General features: G+C 36.9%; 1 protein-coding gene across 4 annotated transcripts in view; it reads right to left on the bottom strand.

Moving 5' to 3' along the window:
• Positions 1–25,273, bottom strand: part of GABRG3 (gamma-aminobutyric acid type A receptor subunit gamma3) — a 290,524-nt gene that overhangs the window by 177,852 nt on the left and 87,399 nt on the right. Inside the window, exons 1-2 of one of the 4 annotated variants that reach the window (XM_086880631.1) lie at positions 17,250–17,293; positions 14,215–14,394 (exon numbers count right to left, since the gene is read on the bottom strand). The exons of 1 other annotated variant lie outside the window; for it this stretch is intronic. The gene's annotated coding sequence lies outside the window, so the exon portion shown is untranslated. Of the gene's footprint in view, positions 1–14,214; positions 14,395–17,249; positions 17,294–25,273 lie in introns of those variants that run through there. 2 more of the 4 variants (XM_023947311.2, XM_086880632.1) reach the window with 2 other exon arrangements.

The raw sequence follows: 25,273 nt of genomic DNA, 5'->3' as shown, positions 1-25,273 counted from the left end.
GTGCAATCTAAGGGGCTCAGTGGAGGGTGGAGAAAAGTGGAGGCACCTCTGCCAGGCTGTGTTAAAATCCTTGCAGCCCTTTTAGCTAATTCTGAATGGATTTCTGATGTAGAGTGTACTGCTTTGAAATCAGAAAATCAGGTGTTCAAGTCATTATTAGCCTTTGAGAGGGATAAAGAAAATCTGGAATACAAGTTGATAAACTTATAGCTGAAAATTATCACCTTTAAATTGGGAATAAGCACCTTAAAACTGAGGTTGACCACCTTTAAACTCTGCTTGCTGCAGCTGAGCCCAGAGAAAAGCTGTTGCTGAAAAAAACAACCTTCTGTTTCAGATAGGTGGCTCTGCAGCTCAATACTTTATAAAGACCCTGAGGCTTGGGATGGGGATATTTGGTATGATAGTGATGATGATGAGACCTCAGAGAGCCCTGACTCCAAATCTGATGAGGTTAACAATGAGATCTGCACTAGTATGAACTCTATTCCCTGGTCTCTGACAGAGTTGACAAACTTCAGGAAAATTTGTTCAAGGAAACCAGAAAACTCTGAAGTTCTACAGACTTCTGAAGTCTGAAGTTACACAGACTCCTGATTTCCCTTGACATTAATGGAAATATAGAGAGTGATCCCTGTGATTAAAAACCAGGGGGAAATGATTCTTTATCTCCTTCAAATTCCTATGTGCATGTAGCCAGGTGTCCTACAAAAACTCAGGATGGACAGGGTGAGCCTACATGAAAAACAGCTAGATTCAGTCCAGTTCAAGTGGCTGATTTGCAAAGGCATTATAGCCATAAACCAGGCAAGACTGAAAACCAGGGAGTGGACTCTTCTCAATGGATACACAATAGCCCATGCTTTTGGATTCCAGTAGGTTTTTGTCAGCAGTTAATAACATTTCTGAGACAGAGGGGAGCACAACCTGTGATACTAATGTATCACTACTAACCTAGTGAGATGACAAGAAGCTGGGTGCACAACTGGGAGGGCAAAAAGTTAAAATCACTGGAGTAAACAGAGCAAGTGTTACCTGCTGCTAACGTTAATTTATGGATCCTGGGTGAGAAGCAGGTGTTGGCTACTCATTTTGCAATTAAAGATCACAAAGACTAATCAATCACAATGGATTTGAGAAAAATCTCTTTTATGTGACAGTGGTACACTGCATGTGCTGTTGAAATATGAGATGAGTCAAGTTTATTCTACATACAGTTATCTGAACCAACACTATTAGTCCTAAATCAGTCAGGTTTTTAGGAGAAAGTTTTTAATCTTCTAATATGTAAACCCTTATGTTTATTTTTATGAGTTCTTTAGAGAGAAAGAAATTTTAAAAATCTATTTGCCCAGTCACGCACATCCACAAACATTCAAACCCCTTTTCTTCTACCTGCTTTGTATCAACTTTGAGAGGTTAGAGGAAGAGAAACATGATGTGAAAAAAATCCAAAAGTCATACCCAAACCAATGAATGAGCTTCAAGCCTAAGGCTCATGTGGCCCCAACACAATCTGTGCTTAGAAGACTAACAGATCAGATTTCAGATGTTCTGAAATAAACTAGCTCCAGTGATCAGACTTCAGTTCAAATCATCGCTTTCATAGCAGGGAATGAATATGCCAGTCCTATTCTCTCAGGAATTGCCTTTTGCAGGATACACATTTTTACCCCATGGCATTTTGCAACATAAATGCCAGAAGCCTCTCACAATGAACCAAAAATATAGGCTCAAGAGTCCAACATTCAAATTCTGTCAGTGCTTTGCATGCAGTCCTATTTGAAACATCTTTTTTAGCCCACAGTGATTAGTAGTTTGAAAATTATTTTTCTTAACTAACAGAAATGCAATGTACTATGTTCCTGATTATTCTGAGAGATTATTTTGGGAAAAATATGTAACACCTCTTCAGCATAGAAGTCCAGTGGCAGAGCAGGACAAGATCTTTCACCATTTTTCCATTGCAGCAGGAGAGTAGCAATGAAATTAAAAAGAAAAGGTTCAGCTACCTGAAGAGGAATTTCAGCTACTCTTGATATAGCATCATTTCTAGATGAAGAAACCTACCTAGCAGAAACTTTGAGTGAAGTTATACAGGCTTGACTAAACATGAGAGGTAGCTATGTTTCTGTGTGACAACAGGTCTAAGTCTGCAGTTATCCATGGATACCACCCACGTGCTATGTTATCAGTATTTTGTATGAGAGCTTTCTTAACCATCTGAGAAAATAGCTTTTAGCTGGCAATGGCTACATCTGATTTGCTGCTGGCAAAAAGATAACGAGTTTGGTTTTGGCAGAGAGAGCACTGCAATGTTCCTGATGAAGACATGAAAAGGTATACTTGGTACAGGCTAAAAGCAGATCTTGATCTGACTCAGACTATTTATGGATCCCTATTCCCTGTGCCAATCTGGGATACCAAAAATGGAAGAGGGCACTTTTTTTTTTAAAATTCAGCCTGGGCTGATCATGCAAATTCATTGGTGAATTATTACATACCAGATGAAATAATATCCAGGGTGAGTTAATTCCAGGAGGATGTCAAATACTAATGGATCTTATATTCCTCAACTCTTCTTTGCTGACCAATGAAACTATTTGCTAACCAAGTGGACTGGATCAGAGAACTACCTAAATATCATGGCAGAGCATGTATTAATGAGGCTCCTGTGCAATTTCTGACCTAGGTTATGATGAATACTTCACTAAAGCACAGCTTGAAATCAAAATTAATGAGTGAATCCCACCTAAGGTGGATGCATGGGAGGTTGTTACAATGCCTTCCACCATCTGGTCCCTAGCAGTCCACCCTGGCCATACTGTTCCTGCACAACAAGATGAGGTCTGGTTGCACATCATACCTTCACAGCTCCCAGTTTCTTTGGAAGGAAGTCCAATGCATGCCAGGTTGACACCTATGGTAAACTTCTGTAAGTCTCCCACTTGACTTGATGACAGGAGGAGTCTACTGCGGAGTATACTGCCCTCACAACAGAGGTGGAAGGTGTCTTCTAAATGTTATGCACTACCAACAAAATATTTTACCATACTAATCAGAAGGGGAAGAGAAGGTATGGATAAGACTTCTTGGTATGAGTGCTGCTCTTTGGTTGTAGACTTCTTGGGAGATGAAACATGGGAACTACTCAGGAGCTGTGTCTTTCCAGAAGAGAAGGTTTTCCAGGTAGTATTGACTCTGCTCAGACTTTAATGATTTAGTGGCTGCCTTTCCTTTGGATGGTGTGTCACTTACCCCTGTTACCAAAAAGCAAAGGAAGTATCTGCTTAGGAAACCAAAGGAAACCTCAACGATAGATAAGTTAACGTTAATCACCAGAATGATTGCCCCCCCCTCCAAAGAGCAGCTGAAGATTAAAGGACAAACCTAAACAAAATACCAAAGGAGCTTTGTTCAGTCCCATTGATCCAAAAGACAGCACTCACTAAACCTTAAAATCTATTTTGTGTCTCCTGCAGAAAGTCTGCTGTGAAAGAAATGGAGTTTTATAATAACTATTTGGAGCCTTAGGGTTTCAGAGCATCCTCTCATTCACATTACTGCTGCCTTACTACCCAAATGCATTTTCATGTGTATCCTAATCAGTTCATTTACTGTTTGAATGCTATTTTTGATGACAGAAAGAAATATCTAACTAGAACACTGTAAAAGTTCTTTCTTCATTGGGAATGATGAAAATCCTTCCACATAGATTTCAGACTCTATTATAAACTGCATCTGATAATGTGAAAGCTCTATCTCCTAGCAGTACATTAGGAAAATTAGTTTTAAGCTCTACTTGCTCATAAGATTTAATATGGGGTTTTATTTTTTAAATCTGACATGTCAAAAGAGAGATGACAGGTAATGCAAGGGACAAAGAAATTTCCTGCAGAAGGGAATTGAAAGGAAAAATATCTGGAACTTAAAAGAAGGGAAGAAATGTGTGAATATTTCAAGAACAGCAGAAAAGCATCATTGTTATAAGCATGTGGAACATGAAAGGGAATTGGACAGATGTCGGGTGGGAAAGAGGGAAAATTCCTCTTACCAAGCCATTTGCTCATGGCTGCAACAGAAAAATAGCCACTGGACAATGCTTAAATATTGTGGTGGTATTTAGTAGTCACTTTAAAAATTATTTGATATGAGTTCTATGTGATAAAGTTTAATTTATGGTATCTAAAGGCTTTGGATTAGATATAAATGTTTTCTTTTGAGATATATTTGGTTTATTTTGTTGAAAATAGCGTTGTTCCTCACTGATGTCCTGGCTATTACTGAAGTCCTTAGCGGATCTCTTCACTGGGTGTTATGCACTAGAGCACCTCCCCTATGAAGAGAGGCTGAGAAATTTGGGGCTGTTCAGCCTGGAGAAGAGAAGGTTGCATGGAAACCTCACAGCAACCTTCCGGTACCTGAAGGGGGAAAACAGGGAAACCAGTGAGGGAATTTTTGTCAGGAACTGTAGTGATAGGATCAGGAGTAAAATGGGTTCAAACTAAAAGAGGAGAAATTTGGATACATGGAATAAATTCTTTACTGTGAGAGTGGATGAGGCACTGGAACAAGGTGCCCAGAGAAGTTACTGGTGTCCCATCTGTGGAAGTGTTCAAGGCTAGGTTGGGTGGGGCTTTGAGCAACTTGGTTCAAGCCATGGCAGGAGGGTTAGAACTAGGTAATCTTTAAGATCACATTGAACTCAAACCATTCTATGATTCTGCGATTCTATGCCAAATAAAATGCAAATTACTACCGAGCAAGGTCATACTATGTTCTCTGTGACAAAAAAGTGAAGTGGCATCTCTAATTTGCTTATTAGCCAGTACAGACTCCCTTACCTTCACCTGGAATGGTATTTTTTTAGCACTGACTTAAAATATATCCCTGTTGGGGTAATTTTGATCAAATGCTTCCTACTCCTTTCCTTCACAGATCAGAAGACACTGGCAGTGATCAGTTTCTGTGCCCCACACAGGTGCACAGGACACTACACATCTGTGAGTGCAGTAATGCCAACTGCAACACAGTGGTTGAGTACATGCTCTGCTCAATTTAACACAATAGAATATTTTTTTTTAAAGTGGAAATGGTTGCAGGATACACAGTATCTACATTAAAGGAAACAATATGCAAAGTCTAAGTTTAATTTGCTCTTCTCTGTGTCATCTTCTGGGAATCCTCTGTATTCAGCTGGATTTCATATGTTATATTTTGGGGTAGGAGGCTGGAAAGAAGACATGACATTCACCTCCTGCTTCTAATACAAAAGGTAATGGAAAATAACATAAATGTACACACAACAATGCACATAATAATTTCAGTGGGTAGACTGTTGGACTTCTCATAAGGATGGGTGTGTGTACTAGTCACTAAGACATTGATCATACCAGTAGACTGAAATACAGTAGTTTGCAAAACTACTAAGGTAAGCACACTGCTTGCTTCTGTAGCCACTGAAGTTCATCATACCAAGCAGCTGGATCTACACATGTAAGCAGTGCAATTTAACATTAGTGGAAAGACATAACTGTGCTTCAGGATCTTGAGAAGATTGAGTTAGTTGGACTGGAAAGCTTAAGGACTTTGATGCAGAGGCAGATTTGAACTTCTGAAAGACAAGGAGAGCATTGCTGGTTCTGTCAAGACAGCTTTTCATCCAATCTCATCAGGTGTTCTAGGCTGCAGCAACTCTGAAAAGGAGAGAGGAGGTCTCAGCTCTCCTGCCTCATGTTATGGAAGAAGGAAAGTTGGCAGAAATAAAAGACACCTCTCTTTCTTGTATATTCAGTCCAAAAAGACTTATAACAGCATTTTTCTTAGGTAGGGACAATACCATAAAAAGTGGTCTGGTCAAAACAATAATTTCAACAAAATTTCCAATTAATGGAAAGCCAAATTATATATGTTCAGAGAGTCAGGCAGTAGTGGACACTGCTGAAGAACAGATAAAAAATTACATATCATGCTTTCAAAAGCATAGAGGTTACAAGATCAACTTCTGAGCATATAGTTTAATCTCTAAATATATGAGATAAGTTAAATAGCAAGAACTAAACCCATTACTTGGGGTATTATTTCACAATCAAAAGGACTGTATCTACATAAAAGCAGTGATATATCCTTGCAAATGTTCCAGCAGTTGTGAGACATCTTGTATAACTCACTGTATAGCTGCAGCCCCAGGCAGTTATATGATAGCATTCAAGCAGGGTCTGTTGCAGTAGGACAAGGGTTGATTTAGATATGAATAAGGAAGACGATTTTTACCATGAAGGTGCTGAAACACTGGAACAGGTTTCCCAGAGAGGTCATGGATGTTTCATCCCTGGAAACATTAAAGACCAGATTGGAGGGGTCTCTGAGCAACCTGGTCTTGTTAAAAATGCCCCTGATCACTGCAAATGGGTTGGGCTAGATGACCTTTAAAGGTCCCTGCCAGCCCAAACTATTCTGTATTCTATGATTTAAGAATTGTCCACAATCATCAGACCTGGGTGCATATTCAATAAATTCTTTTATTGCTCCACTGAAAATGCTTCTGTGTCCACAATCTTGCCCACCAGAGGAGGTTCAGAACCACAGTACCAGCAGGACTTACAGGAGAAAAACATTTCACAGATTTTAAGACTGAGCTTTTCTAGGTTATGAAATGGATTAGGCCACATGGCTGGATACTAGGAAATTCTTGTACTTCTGTTTTAATCAAGACACCACACATATCTATAATAAGTAAGAAATAAAAAAAAAAAAAAACCAGCTTTAAATAAACAGAGTTCACCAACACTGCTAGTAATGTTAATTTTGCATCAGTTTTATTTTTTCAGTCAAAATCATCCCTGATTCTAAAATATGCCAGAAGTTCAACTTGCAGAAATTAATTTTAAGAAAAACACCTTGGAGAGAACTTTAAGAAGTCATCTTCTAAGTCAATACAGATTGTAACTTAGTATGAAGATTTTATCTCTTATGGTTAAACAATCTGCATCTGAGAAGAATGATTTTAATGTTTTTTCCATTTGCAGGATACACCCACCCATATTTGCAAATTTATGTTGTTCAAAAGTAGACACTTTTCACTTTTCATTTATATGTGCATGAAAGACATTTCCATGCAACTTTTTACTTTTTTTTCCACAACTATAGCTGAAGAGTAAGCTAAAATGGCTACTAAGAGCCCATTATAACAGATATATGCTGTTTTATAGATATATATTGGAAACAGAAAATCCAAGTGTATGAGAGAATATTCACACGATGCATATGAATTATCAGTCACACCCTTCACAGATGGTATATTTCATTTTTCAAAGGAAAAAAAATATCCTCTGTTTTAAATAGTGTAACTTCACTGAAGCTGCATAGGAAAATTCATAGAATGATGAAAAGAGCAGCATAATAATTAGGTACACTATAACCCAAATTACACATTATCTAGACTGACGAGAGCCTTAGGGATCTGAAGGCTGAATGGGAGGAAAGACTCCCACTTAGAAGTAAGGCAATAATGGAATACTAAAAAGATCATCCTCAGCACTCTTCAGGATGGCACAGAACAGATTTTACAAGAAGCCATGGCAGTGTCCTCGCCATCCACACTGCCTGTGGCCATATCTTCCAGGTGGGATCACAAACCAGCTGCTGTACCACCATACAGGCATCCCTCCAGTCCCACCCTGGCTGCATCCAGCCCTTGGGAAAGCACAGAAATGCTGCTCAGCCAGCATTTACAACCAGCAGTGAGTTTCCCAGGCAGGCTTAGATGCGTACAAAAGATAGGAAAAGCATTAAGTGGCTGTGAAAGCTTATGCAAAACTTCGGCATTCAGGAAAATTTATTCATATTGCTAATTTAGGAGTTCTTGTTATGTTTAGGAGTCATCCAGTTAAAAAACAAGCTATATGACTTAGCTGAGCAATCCCAGTGTGAATAACAAATCAAGAACAGTCTCACAAAGCAGTTTGTGAGTAGTCAGTAGGGCAAAAAGGCTCGTGTAAAAGCCTACACTGAAAAATTCAACATAGTCAACAACTTCATGAAGAAAACAGTGCCTGACAGTAGACTACTTACACAGAGAATGAAACTGGGTTCAATACTTTGTTTCTGGTAAATAGCTGGTCTTTAGCTGCTCTGCTAGTGTGAGGTAGAACTGCAGCATTGCCCAAAGCTGCTACAGCTAGTTAGCTACATAAAGAGACAAAAAAAACGTGGAACAGTATTAGTATGACTACACCTAGTAGGAGTAAGGATGCATTTCTTCCCCTCTATTTAACTCTTGTGGGGTTACATTTGAATAACTGTTCACTTTGGGGCTCCCCACTGTGAGAAAGGTGTTGGAACACTGGAGAAAATCCAGCAGAAGATCCCAAGATAGTCAGAGGCAGTAGCACATGAGATAAAAGGAGACGATGAGACAGCTGGGTCCCTTCACCCCTAATAAAAGGCTCAAGACAAGATTTTTGCTATTGCCTGATAAGAAGGCAGAACCAGACTCATCCTGATGATGCTGCACAGCAACAGGATAAGAGGCAAAGGACGGAACATAGAGAATTATGAATTATGATTAGATAAAAAGAAAATTCAAAAAAAAGAAAAAGAACTTTGAATGTGGTCAAATACTGGGAAAGAGGCCAGAGAGGTTGTGAATTCACAATCTGTGGAGGTGTTGAAGACCTGATGGACGTGGCCCTGGGCAACCTGATCTGACTTACATTTGAGCATAGAGTTGGACTAGATGATTCCTGGAGTTCCCTTCCAACCAAAATTATTCCATGATTCTATGACCTTAAATATACACATATACAGAATAAAAACTTAAACATTAACATACAGACATTAGTTACTCAAAAGATCAAATATTGAAACTTTTGCTGACGAACAGAAGATTGGGTATTACTATTTGAAGTTATTTAGAGTGCCAAGCATGTAAAGACAGGTGACATTTAAGATTTTAAGACATACACTAAAAATCATGAAAATGATTTGGAATTATCAAGACCTTTCAAAGGAGAAGAGCACAGGCTTTCCAAGTACAGCATTTAAAATTACTTGTCGCTTTTGGGCCTCCATTTTCCCGCAAAGGAAAACAAGAAGAGTTTTGATGTATTTGAGAAATCTGCACTCAAAATATGTAATTCATCTCAATTTGTTCTATATACTGGACCCACACAGAGGATGACAAAGCCACTTAAAATCACACAAAGAAATTTGAGAATAGTTAATATTTTGTTCTGACTTACGACAGCTAGGCAGAAATTTATATGGGTAGCAATTTAGTCTTTATTCACAAAAGGAAAAACATAAGAGAAAACACTCAAGTTCCCAATGTGTACATCATTCTATTCCTAAAGCTTTCTGGGTCGGACAGTGAACTGATTGCATTAATATGCAAAAATCAGACAGCTGTAACTACCAGTTTGAGAACTGAGTTTAATGTTGACTGCCTTAGTGAGTGAAAATAAACAGTAAATCCCCATTTTTTCATCCAGTAAAACCATATTTTACTTCATCTTTTGTAATGTGAAGGAAATGAAAATACTTAAATAACATAGTAAGGAAAGGAAATTACTAAATTATAGTTTCGTTATTAGTAACAATAAAGCCATTACCTGCTGTTCAGAAAGTAAAAAAAAATATTTTTAAAGGTTATTCCAAATGTCATAGTATTAAAGCATAATTAAAATCAATATAAAAGCAGAAAAGGAAGGTCAATGAAAGTGTATGCCCCTATCCCTGAAAACCATACTGGTGAGCTGGTAACAACAGATGAGGGGATTCTGTCCCACTACTCAGCTCTGGTGAGACTCCACCAGGACTGCTGCATCACCTCTGGGGTCACCAGCACAGGAAGGACACAGGCCTGTTGGAACAAGTCCAGATGAGAGGCACCAAGGTGATCAGAGGGATGGAGCACCTCTGCTATTATGAGAAGCTGAGAGAATTGGAATTATTCAGCCTGGAGAAGAGAAGGCTTCATTGTGACCTTCAGTACCTGAAAAGAGCCCATGAGAAAGATGGAGACAATTTACAAGAGCATCTAATGACAAGGGGGAATGGCTTCAACCTGAAAGAGAATAAGTTTAGATCAAATTAGGAAGATCAATATTAGGAAGAAATTCTTTACTGTGAGGTGGGTAGAACAGGTTGCCCAGAGAAGTTGTCGCCCCATCACTGGAAGGATTCAAGGCTAGATTGGATGGAGCTCTGATCAGTCTGGTGTAGCTGAATATGTCCTTGCCCATGGCATGGAAGTTGGAACTAAAATATCTTTAAATTCCCTTCCAGCCCAAGCTATTCTATGATACACAGAAAAACAATATTTTCCTTTTTTTTTTTTTTTTTTTCATTTTTTCTGCTACAGGACAAAATAAATTCCTTAAATAGCTGCTGTTGAACTGGAAATAGTTTTCCAATCTTTACTGTCAAGGGATTAATATTTATGGGAAAATATTTTGTATTTTGAGGGATAGTCTCCTGGGCTATCACTTTGCTTTTAGCACTGCAGATGTCTCTGAATGTTTCCTCACAGCAAGTTGCTGTAAAAATAAGTATATACAGATGGAAGTACAGCAAAATGATGCAAAGTTACAGTACCCCAGGCACTAATATTTTATGCACTTTTTAACGTTACATTTAAAAATTTTATGAGCATCTACTCTGAAAACCAACTCCATCTCTCTTCCTGGGGGTTAAAGTGTGGCTTTGCATACCACAGGTATTTCAGGTGATTTGGCTTGAGAACCCAGCAATGAAGGGAAAAAAATCTGTTTTCCGATTCCCAGTGGTGGGGTATATCATGTAAACTGGAAGTAGTAGGTTCTGCATTAATTCCTTAAATTAAGTGCTGGAAGAAGAATTGTTTTGGTGGTCACTGTGATCCCTGAGGCCAGCTGGATGATCTAGAGATACTTCTTTTAATCTATAAATGTAAACATGGCTGTTTGACTGAGTGTCCAATCAAGACAACAAGTACAATGCATGCAGTAACCAGAATACAAAAGTAGATCAGGGAACCAAGAGCATCTTCCAAATATCAGTTAAAAAAATGAGAACAGGCTAAAGAAATGCTTTTAGCATAGCAAAAAAATGCTGTAAATATTCTCCTTATGTAAGTCCCATATTTGCCATTAAGCCTTTCCTTATTCACAGAGCCTTTCCAAAGTTTGATCAAGGAGCTATTCACACAAAATTTGCACTGTACAGAGCTTACAGCAGTGGTTTACTGGTATCTCAGAAACTGGAAGACAGAAGAGTGGTGTGCAGGTGTGCTAGCCAGATTCCAGATCCCTAACAGTGCCCAAGCATTTCCTTCACTTTCACAGGATATTTTCTAAGCCACTGGGTGATATAGCTACGAAGTGCAGTGCTGATAGCATGGGCAGAATGATTTTGAACATGCTTACCCAAACCTTAATTTAACCTTCATTAGCAATTATGAATTGGTTGATAGCTGTAATTCAGCAAAGCTTCTGATGGAACATAGTTTCAAAACATTAGCAGTAGGTGATTTACATTTAAAATTTATTGTACAATCAAATCGCTACTATTATATTAAATGTGTGGTGATTTATCATAACCCAATTAGCTGAAAAGCCTGGTAATATATATTAGTGTCACTTTAATACACTAAGAAAGCTCAGACCCCTACCAAGATTTTATTTCATTTATTAAAGCAGTGCAAAACTTCTTTTTAAAAAACACATGTAATGTCTGCTGACTTAACTTTTTTCTTGGAACTTAGAAGATAGAAGTCATGTCCATGAGGAGCCTAATCTAATATCTCAGTCTTTTACATAATCTCACATCCAAGCATGCACTGATCACAAGGCTGAGACCAAAGTCTGCAGTAATCATTTTAATACCATGTCTAGTACTTGTAACAAATACAGTTACCATCTGAAATACTACATATGTCTATGGCAATATATAGCCATGTACAACTATTTAAAATTTTAAAATATACACATTTTGAGGTACTTTGCCCTTAAATTATGCTTATCCATGGGATCTACAGCATTTTGCTTGTGTACTCCAATAAACAGCAGTTGAGTATTCAAGTACTTCCAAAGGCTAAATTACCAACACATCACCAATTAAGCAAACATCTTCATGACACAATCAGATAAAAGTCCACATTACTAAAACTGGAAAGGAAAATGAGGAATACATAATGAAGTGCAAATATATACCCATTGTTTAGCCTGTTACAGAGTGTCAGTTGATGCTGAAGCAGAAGATGATGAAGCACCAATTTTCATATGCAAATTATTTCCTTGGTGTCAATACCTACACAGTGAATACCAATTTGAACATCTCAAATGGAGCACTAAAGCAAATTGAAGTAATGTATAGAAATAGAAACAAAGAGAGAACAAATAGGAACAAATCTAAAAAGTATATCTAAAGCAACAGTATTGGTGTGTGGTTTAAAAGTCACTGTAGAAATGGTTGACAATGAGATGCAATCCATTTTGTTAATTTGCAAAACATCCTGTATACATAAATAGGCTCCATTGCAATTTATAATGACCTCAAAGTAAGAAGTGAAGAGTCGATAATTTTGTAATGTTACAGAAGTACATGCAATTCACAGCTAGATATTTAATAAAAGAAATAGAAAAAAAGTTGGTGAAGAAAATCAGCAAAAGTGTTTGCTGGCATTGATGTTGCTGTATTAAAGATTTGCTAACAAAAGGGATTAGAAATTTTTAATTGAAGAGTTGGCATACAACTGTGCTGAATGGCAGGCCCAGCCATGTCACCATATCTTTCCAGCAATCATCTTGAGTTGCTGGAGCCACCCAAATCATAGCTAGCCAATTTGGGGGTGGGGGGTGGGGTGGGGGAAGAAAAAACATCTTTTAGAATACAACCACCCACTGCCAGAAGAATGACTAATAATCTCCAAAGTAGACATTCCCTTCGCTCCCAATAAATAAGAAAGTAAGATGAAATTTATGATGTAATACAGAGTAAGCAATTTCATCATTTCATCATTTCCATGTAACAGTGACAAAATATATAATCCATCGAACTGTTGGGGATAAAGATAAACTAAACAACAGGAGAGGCCCTGTTAAAAATACCTTTGCAGTGCAGGGATATGTTTAGACAGAAGTCAGGAGGTCTTGTTTATCTCTGACAATGCTAAGCAGTTGGCTGATTTAGATTCAGAGTGGAAAAAGCTTGTATTCTTGAAAACCTTAAAAGGAGAGATGCACTTTTAAAAGGCAATCTAGAAATTCCCTTCAGCAAAGAATTTTATCCTGGGACAATATATTTGCTTACTCATCAGTGACCCATAAGCTGTGATATTTGCTGCCCTCTGGAAAGCTCTCTGAGCAACTCTCTTCTTTCTCCTCTCAGTGATGAAGGCAGATATCTGTGATTGCAGTTTAGAGCACATTTGCAGTCAAAGTAGCAGTTAATCACAGATGACAGCAAAAAGCCATGGTCAGTGAGAAACCACGCTGAGAACAGTTTAATATTCCCTTCAGATAAACCCCTGGCACAAGCAGGACAAAATATTATCCCAGACAAATTAGTGTCTCAAGAAGACACATTGTCAAGCATCCATGTGCATGCAGTCCTTTGAAAGATGTTCATCAGATCCTACTGTGAGGTAATACCCCTTGAAAATACTGCACCAGAATGTCTGAATTCGCCTCTGGTTTGGCCATATACTTTCTTGCACAAGACAGGTAAACACAAAATAGCACATGGTTTGTTGGTAAAGAGGATTCAAAACAGAGTGTGCAAAGGTAGGTGCTGCATAGATTAGGTCACAGTTTGCCATGCCTGTGATGCTGCCTGACTTTGCCAACTTTAAACTTGACCAACTAGCTTGCTGTTCCCCTCCTCCTATGGCTGACAGTGGGCCAGGTGCCTGCAGAAATAATAATTTAGGTCAGTGGGTACCTTCCAACTAAAGGGGGAGAAGATGAAGTAAAGCCCCTTCTTTCTGAGAACAGCCAAGTGACTAGAGAAAACCGAGGGGAGGGTGAGTTGGAAAGTACAAAGAAATCAAATCTGATGAAAATTACAAAAGAAAGAAAACACTGAAATGCTATCAGGACACAGTGAGTGGAAGATTTAAAGCAGAAGCAAGACTAAGAACAGAGAAAGCTCTCTGAAGGTAAATTTCTCAGGTAGGATTTGTCTTATCCAAGTTAGATTATTTACAAAGTAGCTGTCCACATGTCAACTACTCACCCTAGGCTACACTTGGGAAAGACAGGTTCTTAAAGCCATTTACACTCTGGAAGCATCTGGGGTTTTTTCCTCCTTTGAACATTCCGGGAGTATAGATTCCTTTTTCAGAATTTGACATCTACACTTGTGACCTTTGGGAAGGAGTCAGAGTCATAACTGGCTGGAATACATGTAGTGTTACTAAAGAGAGGAAAAATACAGGATTATACAAAGAACCACTCTGAATCTGGGCATAGATTTATCCAAATGTTTTTATACTCTCAAAATTATCAGGGGAAGTTGCTGTGTTTTTTCTCTTGGTTGGTTTTGGAGAGGCTTTTTTTTTTGAGGAGGACATTTAATTTTCCCTGTAAGTATTTTCTTGGAGAGATACAAATATGCTGCATATTTTAAGACATAATAATATGTCTCAACACCAAAATATGTCCTAAAGGGTCTGGATACTGAAGCTAATCAGGCATTCATATTGTTGTTTTGGTTTTTTTTAAATAAACAACTAGAATAACCTGTAAATTTTGCTTTATCTGGATTTCAGACTGTGGTAATTGGTTTGGTCATCTCCACATTCCAAATAAGCCATTTCCCTTTGCTGTATTTTTTTAACCTTTTCAGCTATTTTGCTCTTTTATCCTTTAGGGAATAGGGCAGCAAACTTCAGGGTAGCATTTTCTGTTATATTCAAGGTAACCTACATACTCACTGCAGTAGCCAATTGATTGTCAAGCATTTGATATACAGACATGTTTTTTTTAAGGTCATTCTACACTTACAGAGATTTAACCTTCTGCCAATTTAACATGAGGAAAGTGGAACAACCTTTGACTAATAAGATGGTCTACCCTTGCAACATTTAACAGTGGTAAATATTACCCTCTAGGGTCATATTTTTGTCAATATGTTGAGATCAGAATTTTATCTCAGCAATAAAAATGTTTGTTCCTAAGTAAATTTAAAATGGAGGTCATCCAGCCATCTGCCATGTGAAATGGACAAATATCAGCTGGAAAACTTCAAGATATTATGGAAGTCACAGGACATCTTTCCCCCTTCTTTTTAAAAAAAATCTGTGGGGCAAAATGCAGAAAAGAATCAGTGAGAAAGTAAAAAAAAAACCCAAAACAAACAAAACAAACAAACCAAAAAAAAGCAAACAAAAAACAAACAGTAAAGTTTGAATGTGATTCCAAAATTACTAGACTATGGTTACATAGTTCCTAGCTAACTCCAGTACCTTTCCTCCCCTGATAGGCAGAAAAACCAAATATATTCTCCAAAGGCTCCGGGGCCTGGGGGTCCAAGGCTGAATTTTCTGGGAAGCAAGAACAAACTACTCTCCCAAGACACTTTTTCATAAACAAAGTGCAGCTAGTATCAAGAGGAGGGCTCCAAAAAAGGGATGAAGCAGAAGTGGGAATTACCTCATCACCTATGCTGCTAATTGGAAATTCCTGTCAATTATGCTAATTTTCTAAATTTATAAAACTGTATTAGCTCTGTGTAGGGTGGGCATTTTTCCATATCTGCCCCTGGAGGCCTCCCCTTAAAGACCAGCTTTTATATTAACTAATATTATCTCAAAAGCATGTTGTTTTATTTCTAGACCTTTAAGGCATCAAAAGATCCAAAAACATGGCAGAAAGCTAGACTGAACCATTCCCATGGTTCACAGAGTGTTTGAATCATGTTCCTCAGTTTCTCTAAGATACAGCTGTTACATACTAATAATACAAAAAGTACTGAAATACAATTATTTCTTGCCTCCAATTTTATAACTGTAACTAATAATGTTATCTATCTAATAGACAATGCACATGCACTGTTTTTCCAAATATTTTTGTACTATAACTCTGATGTGGTCTGTTAATTCATCAACCTCTTCAAGATGGACAGTAAGTTCCCATAGTGCTGATAAATTTCTCAGCCCTGTTGTAGTTTATAGAGCAGATCCATTTTATCTCCCCTAAAGACAAGTTCTATTTGGTTTTGACTATTCATGCTCTTTAAATAATGCCATTTTTGGATTGCAGCATTTCTGAGAGAAGCTATACATTTACATTTCAAGGAGTTTTGAATTCTCTTACTATCAGTTTATGTGTCTGAGAAAGAATGTGTATCTTCTCTGCTCCCTCCAAACTCTGTTAAATTTGATATCATTCTGAGATTTTTTTTTTCATTGTTCTTTGAAAAAAAAAAAAAAAAGACTGCAATGTTTAAAAGAGCACATATAAACAATCATAGCTCCATTGAAATTGTGCTGTTTGTAACACTTGGATATTACTAAAACATAAAGTCAGAGAAGGAAAGGTCATCTTCTATTCCTTCATATTTATTTGTATACTCCTTCAGATTTGTTCCCAGCTGATTTCTACCTAGACTTAGTTAAGAGTAAAATCAGGAGGAACTTATTTCATATTCTACTAATTTTTGACACAGAATTTGTGTAGAAGTGTGAAAGCTACCTAGCCTTACTTGACTAACCACTAAGACAGAAATACTTTGTTGATCTTTACTTGAATTGATTTGAACAAGTTGATCCTAAAAATCTGCCTGCAGCTGACACCTGTTGGAACAAAACTTAAATGAAATGACTACTATAGAGAAAATATAATGAAATTGTGTAAAAAGCAAACCAAAGTACACTTTTATATTAATGAAGCATTTGGGACAAATCCTCTTCTCTGTCATCTGTAATATAATATAAACTGCTATAGTACTGCACAGTTTGGGGTATTTTTAATGTTTTGTTCTTGATCAGAAGCTGAAACAACAGGAAAAAAAGAGCATTTTGATACAAAGGATAGTTGTTCTAGAATAAAAGAGATTAAATTTTTATAGGGCTGCTGATCTATGTAGAAAAGAAGTTTTAGGCAGAATAAGTCCAATATCCATACCATAAAGGGTAAGAAATTTGCTACAGGTAAATATTTTGGGTTTGGGAATTTTTTATTATTAGGAAAAGGTAGCAGACATCTATATTCAACAGAAACTAATAGTTTGGTTCAATGTTGCAAGTGAGAAATTAATTTGGTGCTTACTTGTGGTCTGTCAGTCCAGGTCTGTAAGAATGAACAACATATACCAGGCAAAAGAGCAAATAAAGGCTCTTATAAATCAGTGCTGTTTTGTCTTTGGAAATTGTTTTCAGATTGCAGCACCAAAAACATCCCCACAGTTTGGAAACACAAGGTTAGCAGTCACTTGGCAGAAGGCTTATAGACACTAATCTATTCATACCATGCAACCTGCAAGGAAATGTGCAGTGTTGCCCCCAGCTCCAGGCAGCCTGGGAAGTACTTGTTTTCAATCTGTAAAAAAGATAATTTACCTCCTTTCCCTCAGTAAAAATGTGTGAGAGAAATCAAGGACTATGTGGAGATACTGCTTCCACAGCCTCAGATTCACCTTTTCCAGGCTGTACAGCACAGAGGGTATTGAATGTTTGGCAAAAGAATCTCATGATCTGAATCTTTATAGCTAAAAAAAAAAACAAATTAAGAGGAAATTCTACCATCAGATAAAGGCTTATGACATGTCCAGGGTGGTCAGAGTGGCTGACACAAAAGGAACCTGGGAGTTGTGCATGAAGCTGTCCTTTAGGCTATGGACATAATTTGTGTTTACAGAGGGGAAAAAGAGGAGCCCCCCTCCTGCCGACAAGAATTTTTAAAACTTCGTTGACAAAGTTTCTAAACACTTCAGTCTCAACAGAGTTGTCAGATTCATACCAAGCTATATAAAAGCTCCACAGATTTGAATTATTAAAGATGCTTCAGTCTTAAAAAAAGACAAAGCTGAAAAGACCTCCTTGAGGTACTCATACCACTTTCGTTTGTGTTAATTGCCAAAATATTAAAGGAGCAACTTTGCAGCCTGGGAGAAAAGAAAGATAAAAAGTAAACAGTAGAAAAACCAGACCCCTTGAGCATCTAAATATTGCAGAACTTTGAGAAAACTTGTTCTGGCACAAACACAAAACTCTGCTGCATGAAAAGGAAGACTTCAATTTCTGTTGCCACTACCTGAACAAATAACAACCTAATTGCTGTAGATATAACTGACGATGTTATCCTTTACTCTTCTAAATATTAGCTGAACTGGTCAAAACCTAAGCATGCATTTCATAAGTAATTTATTCTTTTTTTTAAATGTGAAAATGTTTTAAGAAAAAAGGGATATCTAAAGGAACAGAAGGTACCTGTTTTCTTTTGTTTGTAATGAAGATAGGCTAACATAGCTCAAGTTTACCTGCTTTTGTAATTAATTTTCAAGAGACATAAAATATTTACTACCTACAGAACATTGAATAAAACAATGTTTATTGAGGACTATGAAGTATTTGGTTTCTGCGAACAAAATCCCAGCATAAATCCCTCAGCTGTAGTGGACAAAATTACTTAATTATATCATGGCAGAAATATAATTCCCATTACTATTTCCAAAGCCCTTTATAGATCTTGAAAGCTCTGCTTCTATAAAACAAGGGAAAAAACCTAAAAGCAAAAAATAAAGGGAAAAGACAAAGGAAAGAGAAAAGAGCATCTATGAAGTTCATATATGCACAGTGTGAGCATATAAAGACCTATACATTTATATATAACTTCCTGTGAAACCAAGTTGGTGCATTATAGACTGGAGTCACTGGAAGTATATGCAATATCCATTAATTTGCTCAGGAATACCCCACTCTGCACAAGGTCCTGACCCCCAAAAGGGATCCCCAGTGATCTCCCTGTTCATTTGTGGAGAAGCATTTTGTGTCAACCATTCATCTCAAAAATAAAACTACTACTGGGAGCAGTAGTCACAGCGTGTCTCCTTTATTCACAAGTGTGCAGCATCTTCTCTGGCTCGTAAAAGCTGTATAAGGGATCACTGTGGATGAAGTTCTTCCCACACTGGCATGTTAATAACAGTCTCTAGCTCTCAAATGAACTCGTCTTTTGCCTCTACTGTCAAAATATTATACCAACAGCTTTTTTTCCTGGCAACTCAGACTTTAGTCTGCTTCCTCTTGTACATACCTGTGGTTAATTTGTCATGAGTAATTCAGTGGACTCAAATGGAGATAGCAAAATTTTCAATTTCAGAAGCATGCAGACAACACTTGTGGGATTGGGATCACTGTACTAACATCAGTACTTTTGGACTTCTGATTAAAAAAAAGAAAATACTTATATATAAATCTGAAAAGTCAGGAATCAATTGCAGCTATTCTGAGAGTTGTCGTGACACAACATCAAGACCTTCTTCTCACGTAACTGCCTTGTTGTGCTATTTCTTATTTTCTTCTTTTATCCAGATAAATATAAGAAAAAGTGCTTTCATAGGAATATCCAACTATAGGAACATCATTTTTCTTGAACTTTCTCTAAACTTTTCTTGGTTGTAAAAGATTATAGCAGGAAACACTTAACAATTTACTTCCTGACACATTTCCACCACCACCTGTTTCAACCTTAAGCATTCCTCACAACAGCAGCAACATTTCCAGCACACCAGTACACTGACTAATCTCAATATAAACATTAAATTAATGAGGAAAAACTTAAAAAAAAGTAAATACTTTTCAGGATTCTAGGACCTGTACCCACGTACACAGATACAAGACTGAGAAGGAGGTATATGATCTTTGTGATCCTTGGAGAGTTTAGAAATTATTTAAGAACCATTTTATGGATCTGGCCTCCAAATGTAACCTGCAGCTACGCCCTGACTATAAATCAGGTGAGATGAAAAAAGCACAGCTCCAGAAAGTCTGTAAAATCAAGTAGGATTGTATCTGTGGGCCCAGGTCTCTTGTTAAAGGTGAGCTGGGGATCAGGACTGGGAAGATGCACCTGTCCCATGGTGTGATCCTGTCAACTGAGATATCAAAGCTTGAAGCAACTGCAAAGAAAAGGCAAGGAAAATGAGCTCCTTGCCTTGATCTAATTGTCACTCAAGACCTGGATTTTTCTGCCACTCTTGAGAAAAAAGCAACAATTGAAAGATAGTAGAGGGGATAGAATATTTAATGATATTACCAATGGTGTCTAGGTAGGATTGATTTAAAATTAAGTATAAAACTAAAATAAAGATGCTAGATATTTTGCTACCATGTAGGCAAAAAAATGCATAAGGATGCATTGCACCTTAAATCTTATTCAATAGTTCCCCCTCTCATAACCAGAAATTTTAACTGTCAAATGTACATTCACTGGGGAAAGAAAAATAAAAAGGAAAGCATTGCCACTGAACATTGTTCTCCTTGAGAGGAGTCACTGATAAATTTATTTCTGTATCTAGGTAAGCAGCCTTGGTTAAAGTGGACTGGTATAAAATAAGATTTTAAAGCTATCAGTTCTAGAAAATTAAATCTATGACATTTGAAAATTGCTCATAATTTTACACTCTCTGGTATATCAGCAGTAGAAGACATTGTGCAAAGACTATCACAAGCTTTCATTTCAGCCTAACATAACTTTTTCTTTTCTAGGTACTTACTGCTTTGCAGAAACAGTTTTCCTGCAAAATATGGCTGTTCAGAAAATGGACATCCCTGAGACCCAAAGGAACCTGTCTATATTTTCAGAAATTCCCACCCTGAACATTTTTGCACATCAATACATAAATCATTGGGGAAAATGTGTATATAATTAAAATATAATAAAGCACATATTCATGTGTATGAGTACATCCATTCTAAAACTTATCCTAAGCCCTTAGGAAAAAAATGCCATTACATTCAAAGGTATCCAGATGGCTTTTCCAGGTTCTTGCCTACAGAAATTCCTGGCTCACTTTCTGTCTAAACAGAGATGAATTACAGCAGGATAGAGGAAGGTAGGAACAGAACTGAGTTGACTTCAGTTTGGCACAGGGTGAAGTGCTCCTCCACGGGAATATGAGGAAGCTACAAATGAATACATGGACCTGTAAGACATTCCCCACCTTCTCAAATTACTGAGACAAGCTACCCTGCTAGAAAAGTATAATCATAATGAAAATTAAGACCTGTGATATTTCCATGACCATGACTGCACAATACTCCAGATAAACTGAAGGATACAACATTTGCTGGAAAATATTCATTAACAGTTTTGATCCACTAGTGATCACACAATGCCACATGTAAACACTGAAGCTTTTGGCTGTGATTTTTATCTCCATTTACGTAATTGTATACTTAAGGTGAGTAGATATTGCACTCTTTTGTTCCATGGAAAAGACAAAAATGGTTTCAAAATCATCTCCAGGTCTAGCACATCTCATCTGATATCAAATACATTTTGTGAGGAAATGTCAAATCTCTGCTTTTATACCCAGCACTGCCATATTTCTTTTAGAGGAGCAGGTATGTAAGAAAGAGGAACTCACACAACTTGAAAATTACTGTTAATTTCCTTATCAATGGTAAAACAGGCAAAAGAATGAAGGAGAACACAAGGAAGTACAGAACAGTTGGGGAACTACAGAAGTCACATATCATAATAATCTAACAAAATCAAAGAGAAATATTGTTTTCTCTTTGGTGGTATTGCAACTACAAAGTACAATTAGCCAGTAATGTGCAAGAACATAGGACTTTCCCAGTCTCTCCTCTCCCACTATGAAAATGCTATTCCATTTTCAAATTTTGTAGTGTAAAAATCTAACATGAATTAATCTCTATAGTTCCAGCATGCATCATGATAAGTGTAAACTGATGCTTCAAATATGGAAATCCAAGCATTTACAGGTATAGCTGCAACAATTGAAGTGCACAAATAAAACCAAAAATGAAAAAAAGAAAGAAAAAGAGAAGAATCACACAGATCATGTGTCTATTCTGGATGAGCATTCTGTCAAGGATGGCAAAGAATCCTTCTTTCTCAGAGATGGATGCCCCACTATGAGAAGGAAGAGAAATCTAACCTCACCAGGAAGCTCTGCTGAATCCATTTCCCTTCAGATACTGTGCTAAGCAGCCAGAAACTGATTTCAAACTGCTTCAGGATGCCCTGCTGAAAGGAGTCCTTCTGCACTGGAGTCAAATTTTTCAAGAATTTCATGCAAAAGTCATAAGGGGAAACATTCTACAGATAAAAATGTTAAATATGCTGCACTGTTTTTCAGGCAATTTCAGATATTGGGCTACAATGTCTCCTCACCTGAGTTTTACACAACTCTTGACTTGTTTGTCTTTATATGTGTGATTAATACTTTAATACTTAATACTTTGCAAAGATAAATATTTACTCATAATTTAGAGAGATTTTAAAGAATACTTGTTGTGATCTTGGTGATGCCTTCCTAATTGCAACGTATCTTAAGCACACTTCTTGAGGTTTAGTTAATTACATTTTTTACTCTAAACCACTCAAATAAGTATGTCAAGCTTCATAGTTTCTGACTTTTCAACTACAATATTGAGATTATTGTAGTTACCTAATTTTGAATTTTAAGGCTAGGTGGTTTTCAACATATTAAATGGATACTTTTTTCCCCTTCTCAAATTAATGTAAAGCCAGTCATCAAGCTTCAGATATCTTTTTTTAGTCTAATCAGAATTGTGATTGTCTTTGCTGTTACTGTGTAGCCTTTGAGTTTTGCTATTTGTTTCACACTATGGTCTGCCAAGAACCATTCATGCTAAAGGGAAGTAAGCATTCAATTTTTTGATTCAATGGAATAAAAATATGATGGTAAGAGATACTCATTCAAACTAAATTGCATCCTCTAATACCCATTATAACTTAAACATTTGGGTATTCAAATCACAGACTTAGGAATTATCTGTTTGCTTTAGATATTCACTAACTGATACATAGCTAATTGAATCACATAATCATTAATTTCATTTAATAATGAATAGATTCATTTAGTATATTAATATGTAATATATACATAATAAACCTGAATTTGATATATTTTATTTAGTAATGAGTTTTATCAATAAAAAAAGAAAAAAATCTACTTGTATCAATTTTATTATTTTAGTACAACCCTATATCACTACTTAGCATCTATACAAAAATGTAGGTACCTGTGGTGGCAGATATGAATCTACTGATACACAAACCAGCAAAAAATTACAATCAGAATTCAGTATTCATAATATGTCTCATTAAAACAGCTCAACATGTTCTTAAATCAAATTCTGAAATTTGATTAAATGTTACATAGCTAATACCACCTCTGACTTCTAATGTGGACATTCCAAAGAAAAGCCTTTTTTTTCTTCATTACAACAAAAAATACTGGCACAATTCAAGAAGCAGTGACAGTGGAAGCTTCTGCTCTCCAATTTTCATCATTAGGTTCTATTTCTAAAGGAATATAGTCTAGGAATTGTTGAATAACACATTGATAAAAGGCATATTTTACAGTGCCCTCTTGGAATAGGGCTACTTGAAAAGCTTTCAAGGGAAATAGATTGTCTAATGTTTGCTATAGTGCAACATTTTATCACCCACTTCTCATTTTTCTTACTAGTAAGGACTCATAACAATAATAAAAAAAAAAGCTACTCATTACATAATAAATTTGTGATGCAATAAAAGCTAGTTTTAAAAAATAATTAATTCCAGTTTGTTTTTCCAAATGGATCCAAATTTACATTTTCTACAGTCTCTGTCTAATTAAGAATTAGTCCTAGATCTACAAAGGGACTTTGACACCAAAATACTTGAAGCAACCTGGCCAGATGGTGGATTGAATTGCCTTGTATTAGACACCCACATTTAATACTAAATACCAAATTAATGTCCAAAATACAGGACAAGTCTCATCAGCAGACTGAGCGTTGTCTATGGAAAAGCTTGGAAGAAGGACTAGTCTATAAACCTGGCTCTTACCAAAACAAAAAGTACTTCATATCATTATCATTCATATCATTATAAATACACATATAAATATGTGTTGAGGACTCACTAAAGTTTCTCCTGGAAAAAAAAAAAAAAAAAGAAAAAAAAGAAAAAAAAGAAAAACCCATTTGTTTGAAAAACAAACTAAAAAGAGCTAGTGAAACACCTAAAAGGGTCATGTCATCAGGGCAATGACCATAGCTGTAGAAGTGCAAATTTTGACAAAGAAAATAAAGTTTCAGATTAAAAAGACAACATAAAAATCAAATAATGAAAGAGGGCTCAGTCATGTAGGGCACTGGACTTACAGTAAGTAGAGCAGAACAATTTTCAAGGCAGGAATTTCAATGTCATGCCCACTTTTGCTGGTCAGTACAATCAATGTCAGCAGTATTGAAATATCTGCCCTCCTAAATATGCTCTGGTAGTCCTTGCCAGCTGATGGTAGAGGAGATGTGAAGGCAACAAGATCTCTAGTTTTGTGTGAGATGTATATAAAACAGGGTATGGACACAGGTATTAAAATCTTGGGATACTTGATTATCCTATGTCTCTGAAACCCTTCCAAGCACAGTCCCAGCACTTGGCTAGTTCACCAGGTTCTCTAACAAAGAGGATTGGATATACAGGGTGAGGCAAGAGGAGGAATGCACTGCTGCTATGTCACTCTGTGTGTGAAGCTGAGCATTAAACCTCTGCAGGCACATGTTGATGAAATTTTGCTCAGGTTCTAACAAGAGCATGTCACCCTCTAACTCATATTTTCTTTAGAAAATCATTGGAAAGATAGACAGGATGTTAATTCATTGCTGGAAACAAGTCCCAGTGTTTTCAAGCAGCAAGTAAGTATTAAAAAAAAAAAAAAAAGTTAAAATATATGGTGACTGGGAGTACTGAAAAAAAACAATACAGTTCTGTGGACTTAAGCTACCTCATGGCTTGCAAAACCAGTGTCTTTTAGAAACTGTTAATAACAGTTTGCAACACTGTGGTAAACCAAGGCCTGTAATTTGCTGGTTTTATTTTTAGAAATACTCATTGGAGCACTGCGGCATTGACGGCTATGAAAAAAGAAATAAGAGAAAGGGGGGAGGAAAGAGTCCATGGAAAATTAAAAGCCTTTCAAGTTTCCTGAAAAGAGTGTTTCAGAACATGAGGTTCCCCTATTTCTTAGGGGAAGGATAGGAGCCTCAATTCAAGGGCAAAGCATATGCAAAGCACATTCAGCGTGAGAT

The sequence above is a fragment of the Cyanistes caeruleus genome, chromosome 3 (assembly GCF_971803275.1).
Source record: "Cyanistes caeruleus chromosome 3, bCyaCae1.hap1.1, whole genome shotgun sequence".
Taxonomy (NCBI): Eukaryota; Metazoa; Chordata; class Aves; order Passeriformes; family Paridae; genus Cyanistes; species Cyanistes caeruleus.
The sequence above is the reverse complement of the archived record's forward strand: the minus strand, read 5'-3'. Positions and strand labels throughout refer to the sequence as shown.